The following is a 16,576-nucleotide window of genomic DNA, read 5'->3' as shown; positions in this document are numbered from 1 at the left end:
TAACTTCATCTCAAGTTTCCTTTCTGACCGTTGTATTGCTGCTGTGGTAGACGGTCACTGTTCATCAACTCAGGTCAGGGTTTCTTGTGAACGGACGTGTTTAGTGAGCAGTGACCTGACGCTAATATAGCTGGCTAGTGTAGACATGGAGCCTTGTGTTGCTGAGTCGACTGGTTGTGTTAGTTCTCCTGTTCTCGATGCCTTCGTTGCGAAGGTCTCAGAGGTGGAGGCTGAATTCAATAAAAGGATCTCGGAGGTGCAGGGTGAGTTTCGTGAGGGGATCTCAGACCTGCAGGCTAAGTTCTGTGAGAGGATCTCAGCACCTGTGGGAGGTTCGTGCCCCACCGTCACCTTACCTAGTAAGGCGACGGAGGAGCAGTGGTCGGTTGTGTGAAGGGGAGCCAAGAGGGTGAAGATCCTCAGGGCACCTTGTGTGGAAACGAAGAATCCCTTCAGGTAGAGTCCCAAGGTAGAGTGCTTGTGTTCGGTGACAGTCAGGTTAGGCACTTAGATAGTGCGTTCTGTGCTAGCAATAGGAAGCGTAGGTCGAGGGTGTATTTGTCGGGGGCCGGGATAGGGAAGGTAGCTGATAGGCTAGACACGTGCTTGGAATAAAGATGGAACCAAGCCCATTGTTTTTTCTCAGTGCGGGAGGGAATGACCTTGGTAAGGTCAGGAGTGAGGAGCTTATTGGGAGGTTTCGACTGGCTTTGGACAGGATTAGGGACACGGAAGGGTTTCCCGTGGTATGTGGTGTCTTGCCGAGGAGGCGAGTTGGTGCTGAGTGGCTGTCCAGGGCTATTACAGTGAACCGCAGGTTCGCGAATCATTGTAAGAGTAATGGATTGACGTTCATCGACAACTGATGGGATCCCTTCTATTGTTCTCCGAAACTGTGCCTCCGTGCTTCCACCTTGCCTAGTCAAACTCTTTCAGCTCTGTCTGTCAACATCTACCTTTCCTTCTTGCTGGAAGTTTGCCTACATTCAACCTGTTCCTAAAAAGGGTGACCGTTCTAATCCTACAAACTACCGACCTATTGCTTTAATTTCCTGCCTATCTAAAGTTTTTGAATCTATCCTCAACAGGAAGATTCTTAAACATCTATCACTTCACAACTTTCTATCTGATCGCCAGTACGGGTTCCGTCAAGGCCGCTCTACTGTTGATCTTCTAGCTTTCCTTGCTGAGTCTTGGTCATCCTCTTTTAGAGATTTTGGTGAAACTTTTGCTGTTGCCTTGGACATATCAAAAGCTTTTGATAGAGTCTGGCACAAAGCTTTGATTTCCAAACTACCCTCCTACGGCTTCTATCCTTCTATCTGTAACTTCATCTCAAGTTTCCTTTCTGACCGTTCTATTGCTGCTGTGGTAGACGGTCACTGTTCTTCTCCTAAATCTATTAACAATGGTGTTCCTCAGGGTTCTGTCCTGTCACCCACTCTCTTCTTATTATTCATTAATGATCTTCTAAACCAAACTTCTTGTCCTATCCACTCCTACGCTGATGATACCACCCTGCACTTCACGTCTTTTCATAGACGTCCAACCCTTCAGGAGGTAAACATTTCACGCAGGGAAGCCACAGAACGCTTGACTTCTGATCTTTCTAAAATTTCTGATTGGGGCAGAGCAAACTTGGTATTTATTGTTCAATGCCTCAAAAACTCAATTCCTCCATCTATCAACTCGACACAACCTTCCAGACAACTATCCCCTCTTCTTCAATGACACTCAACTGTCCCCCTCTTTTACACTGAACATCCTCGGTCTGTCCTTTACTTATAATCTGAACTGGAAACTTCACATCTCATCTCTAGCTAAAACAGCTTCTATGAAGTTAGGTGTTCTGAGGCGTCTCCGCCAGTTTTTCTCACCCCCCCAGCTGCTAACTCTGTACAAGGGCCTTATCCGTCCATGTATGGAATATACTTCACATAACTGTGGGGATTTCACTCATACTGCTCTTCTAGACAGGGTGGAATCAAAAGCTTTTCGTCTCATCAACTCCTCTCCTCTAACTGACTGTTTTCAGCCTCTCTCTCACCGCCGCAATGTTGCATCTCTAGCTGTCTTCTACCGCTATTTTCATGCTAACTGCTCTTCTGATCTCGCTAACTGCATGCCTCCCCTCCTCCCGCGGCCTCGCTGCACAAGACCTTCTTTCTCTCACCCCTATTCTGTCCACCTCTCTAACGCAAGAGTTAACCAGTATTCTCAGTCATTCATCCCTTTCTCTGGTAAACTCTGGAACTCCCTGCCTGCTTCTGTATTTCCAACTTCCTATGACTTGAATTCCTTCAAGAGGGAGGTTTCAAGACACTTATTCATCAATTTTTGACTACTGCTTTGACCATTTTATGGGACTGGTATTTTAGTGGCATTTTTTTTATTGGATTTTTGTTGCCCTTGGCCAGTGTCCTTCCTACATAAAAAAAAAAAAAACTGGGACCTTTTCTATGGTAGGGACACCTTGTATGCCAGGGATGGAGTACATTTATCACGCCAGGGTGTTCGTGTTTTGGCCGAAACACTCGAACGGGAGGTAACTGCACTCCAGCGCTTTTTTCTTTAGTCGGGAGGGAAGATGGGGTTGTGAGGAGAAGGTGAAGGGCAAATTAGTTAAATCTAAAAAGGTAGCTAGCACAGGGAAGGTGAGATATAGCCAAGTGTTTACTACACAAACTGTAGAAGTATTCAGAATAAAATAGACTTGCTTAGAGGAATAGCGTGTGTAGAAAAATTTGATATCATTGCTTTAACTGAAACTTGGTTAGATATGTCAGGAAAAGTATTTAATCCAGAGGTTAAGATAGATGGTTATATAATGTTTTATAAAGATAGGGAAAACAGGAGAAGAGGAGGCGTCGCGTTATACGTTAGGGACACATTACATTGTTGTATTAACAGTAGAATTAAAACAGATAACGAAACAGAATCGATATGGGTAGTTATTAAGGAAGGATCGCAGTCAGTAGTACTGGGGGTAGTGTACAGACCACCGACCAGTACAAAGGAAATTAACACCTCTCTGTGGCAGGAAATAAACAGAGCAGGCAGGTACAGTCAAGTATGTGTGGTAGGAGATTTTAATTTTAGGAATATCGACTGGAGTCTGATGGTGGGTAACAAGAAAGCAGAGGAATTTCTTAAGATAATTCAGGATAATTTTTTAAAACAGATAGTCGTAGAACCCACAAGGGGGAATAATATTCTAGATTTAATTCTTACTAACAGGGAGGAAGCAGTCACGCAGGTAGAGGTTGGAGGACAGCTAAGTAACAGTGACCATACGGAAATTAGGTACAATTTAGAATGGGAAGTAACTTTTAGAAGCAAAAACACTAGTAAAATACCTGATTTTAGGAGAGCAGATTTTGAGGAATTAAAAAGGTACCTCCAAGGAGTGGACTGGCAACGGATGCAGGGTGAGGTCAGGTCAGGGACGGAGTTGAGAGAAATAAGGCAGGAAGAGAGAGGTGGGGTGAGGCATGAGGGCGTAGGACAAGAGGGTGGAAGATGTGTCCGGAAGGGGCGGAGGAGAGAGGGAGGGGGAGACAGGTGTGAGTATGTTGGAATGTCAGGTCATGCTGAAATGAGAGAGGTGAGATCGAGGCGAGTAGATGAGGGAGTGGAGAGGATGGTAGGGGCCGAGATGAGGGAATTAGGTGAGGTAAATGTAGATGAATTGTATAAATATTTCGTAGATAAAGTTCATACAGGTCAGTTAGCAAATATCCCGTATAGGGCAAAAAGATAACAGAAAAATTACCCTAAATGGATGACTGCTAGGTTAAAGTATTATATAGGGCGGAAGAGATGTATACATAAGAAATTAAGGGCAGGTGAAGAAGTTTTAAGGTCAAAATATGATGAATTAGTTAGAACAGTCAAGAAGTTAACGAGGAAAGCTAAGAACAATTATGAATTAAAGGTAGCTAGCCAGGCGAAGACGGACCCAAAGTGATTTTATCAGGTATACAGGACGAAGAATAAGGATACTATAGGTCCATTAAAGGCAGCTGGTTAGTTCTGGGGAGGAGATTAGTAAACTTCTGAATTTTTTAACTGTCTTCACCCAGGAAAACATGCAGGATATGCCAGATAGTGAACAGGTATTTAGAGCAGATGAGAATGAGAAGCTGACAGATATTTCCATAACTAGGGAGATAGTGGAACAGGAGATAAAAAAGGCTAAAAAAGTTCAAGACACCAGGACCTGATGAAATATATCCCAGAGTACTTAAGGAATGCAGAGATTATTAGTGAGCCGTTAGTTTCTGTCTTTAGGAAATCACTGGAGTCGGGTGAGATACCAGTAATGTGGAGGCAGGCTAATATAGTACCCATCTTTAAGAAAGGAGATAAAATTTTAGCGTCTAACTATAGACCTGTCAGCTTAACTTCACTTGTAGGTAAAATATTAGTCAATAATAGCGAGGAACATTAGGGAACATTTAGACAAACATAACTTGATAAATCAGTCACAGCATGGCTTTACGAAGGGGAAGTCTTGCCTGACAAACTTGTTAAGTTTTTACAGTAAAGTGTACGAGGCAGTAGATAATGGTGATAGTTATGATATCTTATATCTGGACTTTAGTAAAGCATTTGACAAAGTACCCCATCAAAGGCTCCTGAGAAAGGTTAGGGCATACGGAATAGATGGGAAGGTGTTAGGCTGGATAGGGTCATGGCTTAGTGGCAGACGACAAAGAGTTGTAATAAACGACTCGAAATTTGAGTGGGGTCATGTAATTAGTGGAGTGCCACAGGGATCATTATTAGGCCCATTGTTATTTTTAATATATATCAATGACTTGGATAGTGGAATTAGTAGTGATGTTAGTAAATTTGCGGATGACACAAAGATAGGTAGATTAATTAGGTCAGAATCGGATGCCATCGCCTTGCAGGCAGATTTAGATAGAATGAATGAATGGACGGATAGATGGCAAATCCAATTAATATCAATAAATGCAAAGTGCTTTGCGTAGGTAGAGGAAACCCACACAATAGGTGCACATTAAACAACCAAACTGTGGTAGGTACAGGGTACGAGAAAGAGTTAGGAATTATAGTTAGCTCTAAACTCCGTCTAGGGAAACAATGCATAGAAGCCAGAAACAGGGTACTAGGATTAATTTTTAGGAGTGTTAAAAGTAGAAGGCCGGAAGTAATATTAAAGTTATACTTGGCGCTGGTCAGACCTCATCTAGACTACGCTGTGCAGTTCTGGTCCCCACATTACAGGAAAGATATAGGTCTATTAGAATCAGTACAGAGGAGAATGACTAAAAGGATACAGGGGATGAGGAGTATTCCTTACGAAGCGAGATTGAAGTTGTTAAATTTACATTCTTTAGAAAGACGTAGGTTAAGAGGGGACCTGATAGAAGTCTTTAAGTGGCATAAGGGTTATAACAAGGGGGATGTAAGCAAAATTCTTAGGATCAGCAACCAGGGTAGAACAAGAAATAACGGGTTCAAGCTTGAAAAATGTAGGTTTAGGAAGGAGATAGGAAAAAATTGGTTCTCAAATAGAGTGGTAGATGAGTGGAACGGACTCAGTAGTCATGTTGTTAGTGCTAAGACATTCGAGAGCTTTAAGAGAAGATTAGATAGGTTTATGGCTGGGGATAATAGATGGAAATAGGTAGGTATATTTCATACAGGGACTGCCACGTGTAAGCCACGTGTAATTTCTGATTGGGGCAGAGCAAACTTGGTATTGTTCAATGCCTCAAAAACTCAGTTCCTCCATCTTTCAACTCGACACAGTCTTCCAGACAACTGTCTCCTATTCTTCACTGACACTCAACTGTCCTCCTCTTCTACAATGAACATCCTCGGTCTGTCATTTTCTTATAAAGTGGAAACTTCACATCTCATCTCTAACTAAAACAGCTTCTATGAAGTTAGGCGTTCTGAGACGTCTCCGCCAGTTTTTCTCACTCTCCCCAGCTGCTAACTCTGTACAAGGGCCTTATCCGTCCATGTATGGAGTATGCTTCACATGTCTGGGGGGTTTCCACTCAATACCGCTCTTTTAGACAGTGTGGAATCAAAATTTTTTCGTCTCATCAACTTCTCTCCTCTAACTGACTGTCTTCAGTCTCTTTCTCATCGCCGCAATGTTGCATCTCTAGCTATCTTCTACCCCTATTTTCATGCTAACTGCTCCTCTGATCTTGCGAACTTCATGCATCCCCTCCTCCCGCGGCCTCGTTGCACTAGACTTTCTTCTTTCTCTCACCCCTATTCTGTCCACCTCTCTAATGCAAGAGTTAACCAGCATTTTCAATCATTCATTCTTTTCTCTGGTAAACTCTGGAACTCGCTGTCTGCTTCTGTATTTCCACCTTCTTCTGACTTGAATTCCATCAAGAGGGGCGTTTCAAGGCACTTATCCATCAATTTTTGATTACCGCTTCGGACCTCAGTGGAGTCTACCGGTAGGGGCTACCGCTTCGGGGACCGGCATCTCAGTGGGCTTTTTTTTAATTGGATTTTTGTTGCCCTAGGCTGGTGTCCCTCCTACAATTAAAAAAAAAATGTGGATGTTAGTGATTGCCAATTAGTGTGGCTGGTTGACAGTCAGGCTGAGTGTAAAAGTTAGCAAAAAATTAAGTTAGAGTGAGTGAGTCAGCTTGAGTGTATGAATTAGCAAAAAATTAAGTTAGAGTGAGTAACAATAATACTGATAATTAATAAATAGAATGAGGCCGAGAATGAGAATGAAATTATTCGAGAGAGTGTGAAAGAGTGAGGAAGGAGAATAAATGCTATGGAATGAGTGAGAGGGAGAGAGCGAGGTATCACTCCCCTGTCCCTCTATCTTGGGCAGATAAAGGGAGAGGAGGTGACAAGAGGGAGTTTGAGACCAGATGAAAGAGGAAGGGAGAGGAAAGGAACAGGAGGAGGAAGGGACGCACTATAAACTAGACGGAGGGAGTGAATTCGTAACGAGGGAAGGAAAGCCCATGGGGCAAGGAAATGGAGGACGGGTGACGCAGGAGGATGAGAGTACGAAGAGAAAATATAGAATATAAATATAAGCAGGAATGGTAAGGAGTGAGTGAAGAATTAAAGGGAGAGAAGAATCTCTCTCCTACTTATTTTTCTCCTTCCTCCACCCACCCCATTCCCATTTCTACTTACCTCCATCTCCTTTCCCCCTGTACTCCCCTTCCCAATTATACCTTCTACATTCTTGAAATATATTGCATTTTTTTAATTATTTTTTTTTCTATTAATTTATTTATGTTTTCCTTTTTTTTCTTTCTCTTCTCACTGGAGTTTTGTGTCGTAGATACGACGCGCTTTGTATAACAGTGATGTGTAAAAATGATCCGCATCCCCGACCGCAACCGCGGATGTGGAGGTAAAAAGTCCGCATCTGCAACCGCATCTGCAACCGCATCTTTTAAGAAATACATATTCACCTCCGCATCCGCTTAGTCATAAAATTTAGTATCCGATGCATCACCGATATGAAGACTTCCGCAGCCGCTTGACTGGCTATAGTCGTTTTTTTTTTTTTTTTTTTTTTTGCGAACAAGAGAATATGCGCCAGAATAATTTGTTTAAATTTTTGTATCAGTCGTATCATTATTATCATTATTATTATTATTATTATTATTATTATTATTATTATCATCATCATCATCATCACTATATATATATTTCATTGTTCACTGTGTTTTCACGTGGTGAGTCAGTCATCATGCAGTCAGTTCATAGAGAGAGAACAGAGAGAGTTCAGATCAGAGAGAGAGAGTCAAGCATCGTCACGTCCGTCGTAGTCTGTGTCTCGATATCGCGCGTGTACATCTCTATTCATCATTAAATCACGAAAGTACATGTCTGTTGTGTTACCTTCACTCGCACAATCAACCATAATCTAAACCACTATCCACGTATCTCTACGCTACCAGTATTCATCGGAAAATCAACGAGCCACCATCATCTATCCTGCCACTGTCATCTCCAGCAACATCTAGTAAGTCAATCAATCAGTGAACAAGTGCCAGTGAAATCCATTTGGACTAATGGTGACAGCCGTCTAGTACAAAGAGGACAAACATTCGAAACAAGTGGTGGCTAACAATCCGAAAGAGTGGTGGCTAACAGTCCTGAATAATTTGGAAACTAAAGCATTTTTTTTCTCTTTGAATTTCTGGATTATGATAAAATTAATAGTGAGCATGTAACCAGTAGTAAGTGCATGATTGACTGGATATAAAGTATTTTAGTTTTATTTCTTTGAACGAGAGATTTCACTATGAGAAATATTTAATTTGTTTTTCCATCACAGCTATGTTTTTCCTTATATGTACGCACTCTTTTTTGAAGATTTTTTTTTTCATTATTTGGAGTTTCTGATTTAAACAGTAGTCTATATTCACACAAATGTGTTTCTGCCTGCTATTATATTTGTAATTACTGTATAAAGTTGTGATTTAAGGTAATCTAGGGTAATTCGTGCAAACATTTGAAATGTGCGAGGCTCAGTAAAGTGAGAGCAAGAAAGGATGATGGGATGTCAACAAAATTGGTTTAAGGAAGACTAGAAAAGGAAAGATAACATGGTCTGACCGCCACCAGCTTTGGCTTTCCTCTCCCTTCAATGACCATTCTGGTGAACTAGCCTTTAATTTTGCTTTACTAGACGACCTAAAACAACTGGTGCAACACCTTACTCGTATTACTGACCGTCTTAAAGATACCCGCAACATTCTTGACCTTTTCCTCACCTCTAATCTTTATCCTATCACCCTATCTTCTCTGTTGGGTTCCTCTGATCACAACCTCATATCTTTATCTTGTCCTATCGCTCAAACCCCTTCTCAGGGTCCCCAAAGGAGGAGGTACCTCTGGAGTTTTGTCTCTGCTAATTGGAGGAACCTGAAAAGGTATTATCCTGATTTACCATGGAATGACTACTGTTTCCGTGTCAGAAATCCTTCTCTGTGTGCTGAGCGCATAACAGAGATGACAATGTGTGGCATGGTATTTTTCTTGCCCTAAACCTTATAACCTTGTTTTAACACAGCCTGTTTTCGTGCCATAGAGAGGTGACCCACGAAGGGTACTTGAGCCTTCCATCACCTGAATCTCATGCAATTTATATTTATAACCGGAACAATGCCACGTATGTTCTCCAACTAACCAAAAACTCTTTTAAGATCTAATTCCCCTCATTTTTTCTGTCAGCCAACCAAAAAAAAAAAAAAAAACTATAATAACTTTGCTTCATCTTTTTTTTTTTTCTTTATTTCAACCTGATGGCACCATTACCATTTGATCTATATCTAAAGCTGAACTCTTGGTTCAAACTTTGCTAAAAACATTGATGTCCTCCATGCTCTCGCTGGCCTTAACCGTCGGGAAGTTTATGGACCTGATGTCACCCACTCTCTTTCTATTATTCATCAATGATCTAAACCAAACTTCTTGTCCTTTCTACTACACTACGTCTTCTCATAGACGTCCAACCCTTCAGGAAGTAAACAATTCATGCAATGAAGCCACAGAAAGCCCGACTTCTGATCTCTCTAAAATTTCTGATTGGGGCAGAAATGTCCAATGCCTCAAAAATTAAATTCCTTCATCTATCAACTCGACAGTCTTCCAGATAACTATCCCCTCTTCTTCAGTGACACTCATCTGCCCCATCTCCTATACTGAACATCCTCAGCATGTCCTTTACTTGTGATCCTGCTTGAAACCTTCACATCTCATATCTAGCTAAAACAGCTTATATGAAGTTAGGTGTTCTGAGTCGTCTCTGATAGTTTTTCTTATCTCTCCCCGTCCCCCAGTTGGTAACTGTACAGGGGCCGCATCTGTCCATGTATGGAGTATGTTTCACACGTATTGGGGGGTTCCACTCATACTACTATTTTAGACAGGATGGAATCAAAACTTTTTCGTCTTAACTCCTCTCCTTTGAGAGGAGCTGCCATGCAGCCTCTTTCTCATCTCAGTAATGTTGCATCTCTTGCTATCGTCTACCGCTATTTTCACGCTATCTACTCTTGATGTTGTTAACTGCATGGCTCCCCTTTTTTCCACGGTCTCGCTGCACAAGACTCTTCTTTCTCTCATCCTATTCTGTCCACACATTTAATGCAAAAGTTAACCAGTATCCTCGATCGTTCATTCCTTCCTCTGGTAAACTTTGGAACTTCATGCCTGTTTCTGTATGTCCTTCGTATGATTTGAACTCTTTCAAGAGGCGAGTTTGAAAACACTTATCCTCCATTATTTGATTTTTTTTATTTGGAATCTCTATGGGAACTGGCATCAAGTGGGCTTTTTTTAAACAAGATTTTTTTTTTTTTTGCGGCCCTCTTACAAAAAAGAAAAGGGTTTGTCAATAAAGAGGTGATGCAGAGAATGTGGAAGGTATTTCTAAACATTGGAAAAGCTAAATTGGCTAAATAGTTGATTTGGCAATATGAGAAGAGATATAGTAGTGTGACAGGACACAAAAGATTCAAGTGAGGAAAGAACCATAAGGAAGCTTTATATAAGATAAATAACCGAGGGGTCCTCTAGCGCACGAGTTGTAATCGTGGCAGAGGCCTGGCTGAGGGCAAGAAGGGCATCCACTCGCGGTAACGGTTCCCAAAGTCCTTCGTTGGGAAGCACCGTCCTAACCCAGATAATTTAGGGAAAACCGGACGTAAAAAAAAAAAAAAAAAAACAACTTTGTGGCATGATGGATTTGTCTGAAGATACGAATCCACCGTCCCAGATTCGAATAATGGCCACGGCAGTTGCCACACATTCATCCTAGCTGTTACTATTCTGCACTTTTCCGGGTCTTTTCATAGAAGTCTAAATCTTCAGGAACTAATCAATTCATGCAATGCTCTTCTTGACACGATGGAATCAAAAGGATCTCGTCTGATCAACGCTGACTGTCTTTAACCTCTCTACCATCACCGCAGTGTTGTATCTCTTGTTATCTTCTACTGCTACTTTCACGCTAACTGCTCTTCTGATCGTGCTTACTGCATGCCTCCCCTCCTACAGCGGCGTCGCTGCACACGATTTCTTACTTTCTCTCACTCCTATTCTGTCCACCTCTCTAATGCAAGAGTTAACCAGTATTCTCCATCATTAATCCCTTTCTCTCATAAACTCGGGAATTGCCTAGCTGCTTCTGTATTTCCTCCTTCCTATGACTTGAACTCTTTCAAGGAGGTTTTTATCTCCAATTCTGGATGATGCTCTTGACCTCTCTTTGGGGACTGGCACTTACAGTGGGGTGTTTCTTTTTCTTCTTTCTTTCTTTTGTTGCCCTTGACCAGTGACCCTATTACATGAAAAAAAAAGAAGTTTTGTAGAAGAATACGACTATCGCAATATTCAAATCCATCTAAAGTTTGCATCAGATAATGATCTTGGAATATTATATCAATGTTAGGACTCTTATAAAATAATGAATACTGGTTCGGAAAGATGAACAAGATTTTGTGTTTCTTAGTTATTCATTTCATTAGTTGTGTGACTGGGAATGGCAGTCAGTCATCATGTTATAATTAATATTTAGATCTTAGAGGTATTGTGCTCTTTTTTAATATTATAGAGCTGTCTTTCAATATTATAGTGGTACCTTTCAATATTATAGTGGTGTCTTTCAATATTATAGTGACATCTTTCAATATTATAGTGCTGTCTTTTAATATTACCAAAATCACTGTTTTTATCACTACCAATATTTCTACCAATACTGTTAATGCTGGTGCTACTGGCGCTAGTACAAGTATTACTGCCATTACTACTACTGCTACTACTACTATTGACTAATGATTACCACGGTTGAGGATATTACTCTCACTACTGTTACCATTAGAATGATTTCTACCATTACTGTTGGTCTCTAATACAAGTATTACCATAATCAATGTTACTTGCACTACTACTACTACTACTACTACTACTACTACTACTACCGGTAAAACGCCTGGAAGGCGATTGACGAGCGAAGCTGTCAGTAATACAATAGTGGAGAGAGAGAGAGAGAGAGAGAGAGAGAGAGAGAGAGAGAGAGAGAGAGAGAGAGAATCAATGAAATATTTTGGGTTTTATGGAAATAGCCTAGCCTACAAATTTTTAAGACAGTGATTATTTATTTATCAGCAAAAATATGATGCTCTCCTTTTTTTAATCATGATCTATCCATTGAAAGGATTAACAAATAAATTAATGAACTGAATTAATACAAACCTAGACTAACGGAAGCAGGCCTAGCTCTCTGTTGGGAAATGGTAATGTTATTTCAATATCATTTAATATTTCCATACACCCTATGCGTATGTGAGGATTATTACAGTTTTCAACCAAGGAGACATAGTAGATGAAATAAAAGTGATAGGTAGTGAAGTTTTTTTTATGAACTGATGGAGTGAATTCAATTCACGCCGCCATCCAAATTATTAAATTTTATCATATTACTTTATAGTGTCGTTATTGGCCGAGTTTACCTTGAATGGGATCACGTTTTCTTAGTGTCCCCCCGTGTTCCGGTTACCTGCCATTCGGGCATTATCTTTATTATTGGTTATAAGTAGTGTAAAGCTTATTTACCCATTTTATATCATGTAGTATTATTCTCTTCATAATTTAAGTTCTCTATATCTTTGTATGTATAAGGGAGGAAGTATAATTGAGGTGGAAATATGTTGAAACGAGGGGAGCTTGAGTGGGCAACAACACATTTCAAAGAAGGGAAGGCAGAGCGCCTTAGGTCGTGAGGTATATCGGAGGGAAGGCGTTTCTCATGGAAGATTCTTGGTGTGGATTGGTGATGGAGTGGTGTGTGGAGGTATTAGTGGTGTAGCGGTATAACCTTGATATCCAGGATCAGGTTAATGAGTCTTTTGTGGTACCAAGAGCTCTTGTCCGCTGAAATTCGGTTGTCCAGTTGTGCCGGTGACGCTGTTCGAAGGGCTCATAGGACAAACTGGCAGCCATTTTGTGAGTGGAGGTTGTGGTGTTGACCTTGGAAGCTGGTGTTGTGGTGTGTTGGTGATTTTGGGGATGATGTTATGGTGTTATGGGTAATCTTTGGTGATGATGGTGATCTGTGAGGCTTGAGGACGTGAAATACGGGAATTATTTCCTGGGGACGCGGTAATGGCGTCTGAGTAAATTCCTGCGGTTGAGGGGAATATATCTGACTGGTGGAGGTGTAAACGGGTTCTGGTGTTGTGTGAAGTGACGAGAACGTCATGTAGTAACGTGTACTACCTCATATTGTTTGTGAATTATTAGTAGTATTAATATATGTGCTTGTAACATAAAATAATCGTGTTTTCTACTCCCCCAACATTGATCTGGTATTAGAGGTGATTCCAGGTGCACTGTGTCAAGGTAAAGGTAGAGTAAGAGGGTGTAATTCTGGCGATTTCGGATAGGTCGGGTAGGCACTCGAAGCCTTTAAAAATCCAGACCTTTAAAACTTTCCGGGATCAGTGTAACGCCCACTTTTTTGGAAAGATAACCGGGATCGTACGATCGTAGGTAAGTAAGCGATCGTGACAATAGCCAACAAAATGTATTGTTAAATAATTTTAATATACAATTTGTAAAATACGAGTAAAACAAATACAAGAAGATAAGAACTTGTGATATTTGCAAGAAATAAATGCACTGGTAAGCTCCATTGGGAAGGCCCAGCAGCTCCCAAGTCAGCGTTACGAAAGGTTCCAATTTCGGGTAAGGATAAAATTAAACCGCAAAAAAAAAAAAAAAAAAAAAGTGTGAAATCGGATTTGTTGTTGGTGGCGGACATCACCACTCAGCGTCTTTAAAAAAGATCCTTCAGGACACTCTTTTTATTCTCTGAAGAATCTTTAAGCGTTGGCTGAGATCCGTTGGCTACCATACCACATCACACAATTTATCTTTTAATATATCAGTTCTTTTTACTTGCTTATTGGAATTCAAGTATTAGGTATGGGTTTATTTAGGTTATGAAACCATTCAGTACTGCGAATGGTTCGAGTTTTAAGATAATAGGACACTAATTTAACCTTGCATTACCTAACCTAAATGATATGTAGCAATACTTGACCTAACATTACCTAATCTAACCTACACGGCATGCCAACTACTGCTGCTATCGATTGGTGTCGGCTGAAGACATCTGTGCGTTGCCGTGGCTGGGAGTGAATGCGTCACATGTCTGGCAGTAAAAACGAGGCTGCGCGCGCTCTAGGTCACTTAAAACTAGCTGGTCACTTGAACCTACTACACCGGACCGCTCACAAAATGAAACAACAACCTCCTTAGTAAACTTCGCTTCGCTCGTAACTATTATTACTACTACTACTACTACTACTACTACTACTACTACTACTACTACTACTACTACTGTCTGACTAATTACTATCACTTGGGAACTGCGGGAAAAAAAAAATAAAAATAAAGGAGAGCATGAAAGAAAGAGATGGATGACTGATGGGATCCAGGAGAAGACTGAGGAAAGGTGACTTCTGATAGAGGATCAGGAAAGATACAGGGAGATGGACAGAAATTTAAAAGAATATGTAAAGAGAGCAAATGGTAACGGAAAGATGTCAGGAGGTAGAGCAATTACAACCAGTAACTTCAAAACACATGTATGAAGAAAATTAGATAAGTAACAGGAAGCAGAAGACCAACAAAAAGCTCATCCCTAAAGGATGCCCAAGGCAACGATATGATGGAAAAAGCAGACGTTCTCAAGCTATAGGAAGAATATATAATAATGCTGTACCACGATATAAGAGGAAGTAAACCAATATTAGAAAATCCATATAGACCAGTAATCTTGAAGGAAGAAGTAAAAAAAAAAGGCAATGAAGAATATGAAGCATGAAAAGGGTGCTGGGGAGGATGGGATGTCAGTGAAGATGCTGGAACCACTTAAGGACTTTGGAGTAGGTAACAAGATTATTCAACTTAGTGTACATACAAGGTAAAAAAAAATAAATAAAAAAAGTAGACAAAAACAAAAACAAAAACAATGTATATACAACAGAAGATGCGTGAATTAATTCCAAAGAAGGAATAATCATTTGAATGTGACAGAGAACAGTAAGTATTATGACATGTAGGAAAAAGTAATAAATCAATAAAATAAAATAAAATAAAATAAATAAAATAAAATAAATATATAAATAAATAAAAATAATAATACTTTTGCTGAAATAAAAAGTACGTTGATGGATCACGATCGTATAATTGAAGTTCCTGATGACCATCCGCAAAGAAGACAGCGCAGAGATAAATATTAACGACTGGAAAAATCTTTAGTTTTGAAATTCTTTTTACAATTTCGTTCCAGTTACAAATCTGACGGCAAAATAATCAACAGAGCTTAAGTGTTTATTTTGAAGGGAAAAATAATATCACAATACTACTAACTAATTAAAGCATTTGTCTTCATTAAGCGGCCATAAGAAAAAATAAATAAATAAATACAAATAAACACGTAACAAAATAACACACAAGACTAATAAAAAAAAAAAAAAATAGAAAGAAAAAAAAAAAACGAGATCACGAAGTGAATAGCCTCAGATATAGAGACTGTACAATACATTGTGGGAGAGAAAACTTTCTGTGCGATCCTTAAATCTCACGTCGCTTGTAATATTTCATAACGAAGTGATGAGAGCCTTTTCTGAGCCACAAAAATCAAGACACCAAGTCGGCGAAACAATTCGGAGAAACTTCCAATGCTAATCTGAACTAAACTGAGGAGACTAAAAGGGATTGCAACGTGTTTCTATTAATGCCTCGCGAACAGGACATAAGCTTTTAAGTAAACAACCAGTATCACTACGCCGAATGGGACTCTAAGGAGAGAGAGAGAGAGAGAGAGAGAGAGAGAGAGAGAGAGAGAGAGAGAGAGAGAGAGAGAGAGAGAATTTTTCTTTTTTCCCTCTTCATCTGGAGACATGTATGAACAGAAAAAAAAAAAATGGAATCTGGAGATGAGAAATCATGCAGTGAAGCATTAACACTCACTTTCTTCAGAGACTACTCGTATCTAACAAGAAAGACAACTGGGGCGTTAGCAGTAGTGGAAAACACTTGCAGACTGATCCGCTGATCTCATTTTACACACACACACACACACACACACACACACACACACACACACACACACACACACACGCACACACAAAAAAAAAAAAAAAAAAAAATCTTTACGCTATTTGTGCCTTGTTTTTGCCAATATAAACAACAAATAGAATATTATGAATATTTTTAGCCACCATTATCAAGTAGAGAGGAAGAAATATGGCAAAATGAACTACATACTAGGCACACCATCGAGATGTATTGTCACCTTGTGACGAATACTATTTTTTCTTCTCTGTACGAGTATTTAAGTTTAGTTTATCCATTTAAGATATACACTTAACATAAGTGTAGAAAAATTTTGGTATATATATAAATAATGAAAAAAAAAAAATACCAAATCTTAATAGGACACTGGTGAAGATTGTCTGTTGACATCGTGTCTCTCAACGTCTTCTCTGAGCTGCCACTTGTCTATTTATATCTTGGAGGA

The sequence above is a fragment of the Scylla paramamosain genome, chromosome 14 (assembly GCF_035594125.1).
Source record: "Scylla paramamosain isolate STU-SP2022 chromosome 14, ASM3559412v1, whole genome shotgun sequence".
NCBI lineage: Eukaryota > Metazoa > Arthropoda > Malacostraca > Decapoda > Portunidae > Scylla > Scylla paramamosain.
Note: the sequence above shows the minus strand (reverse complement) of the source record.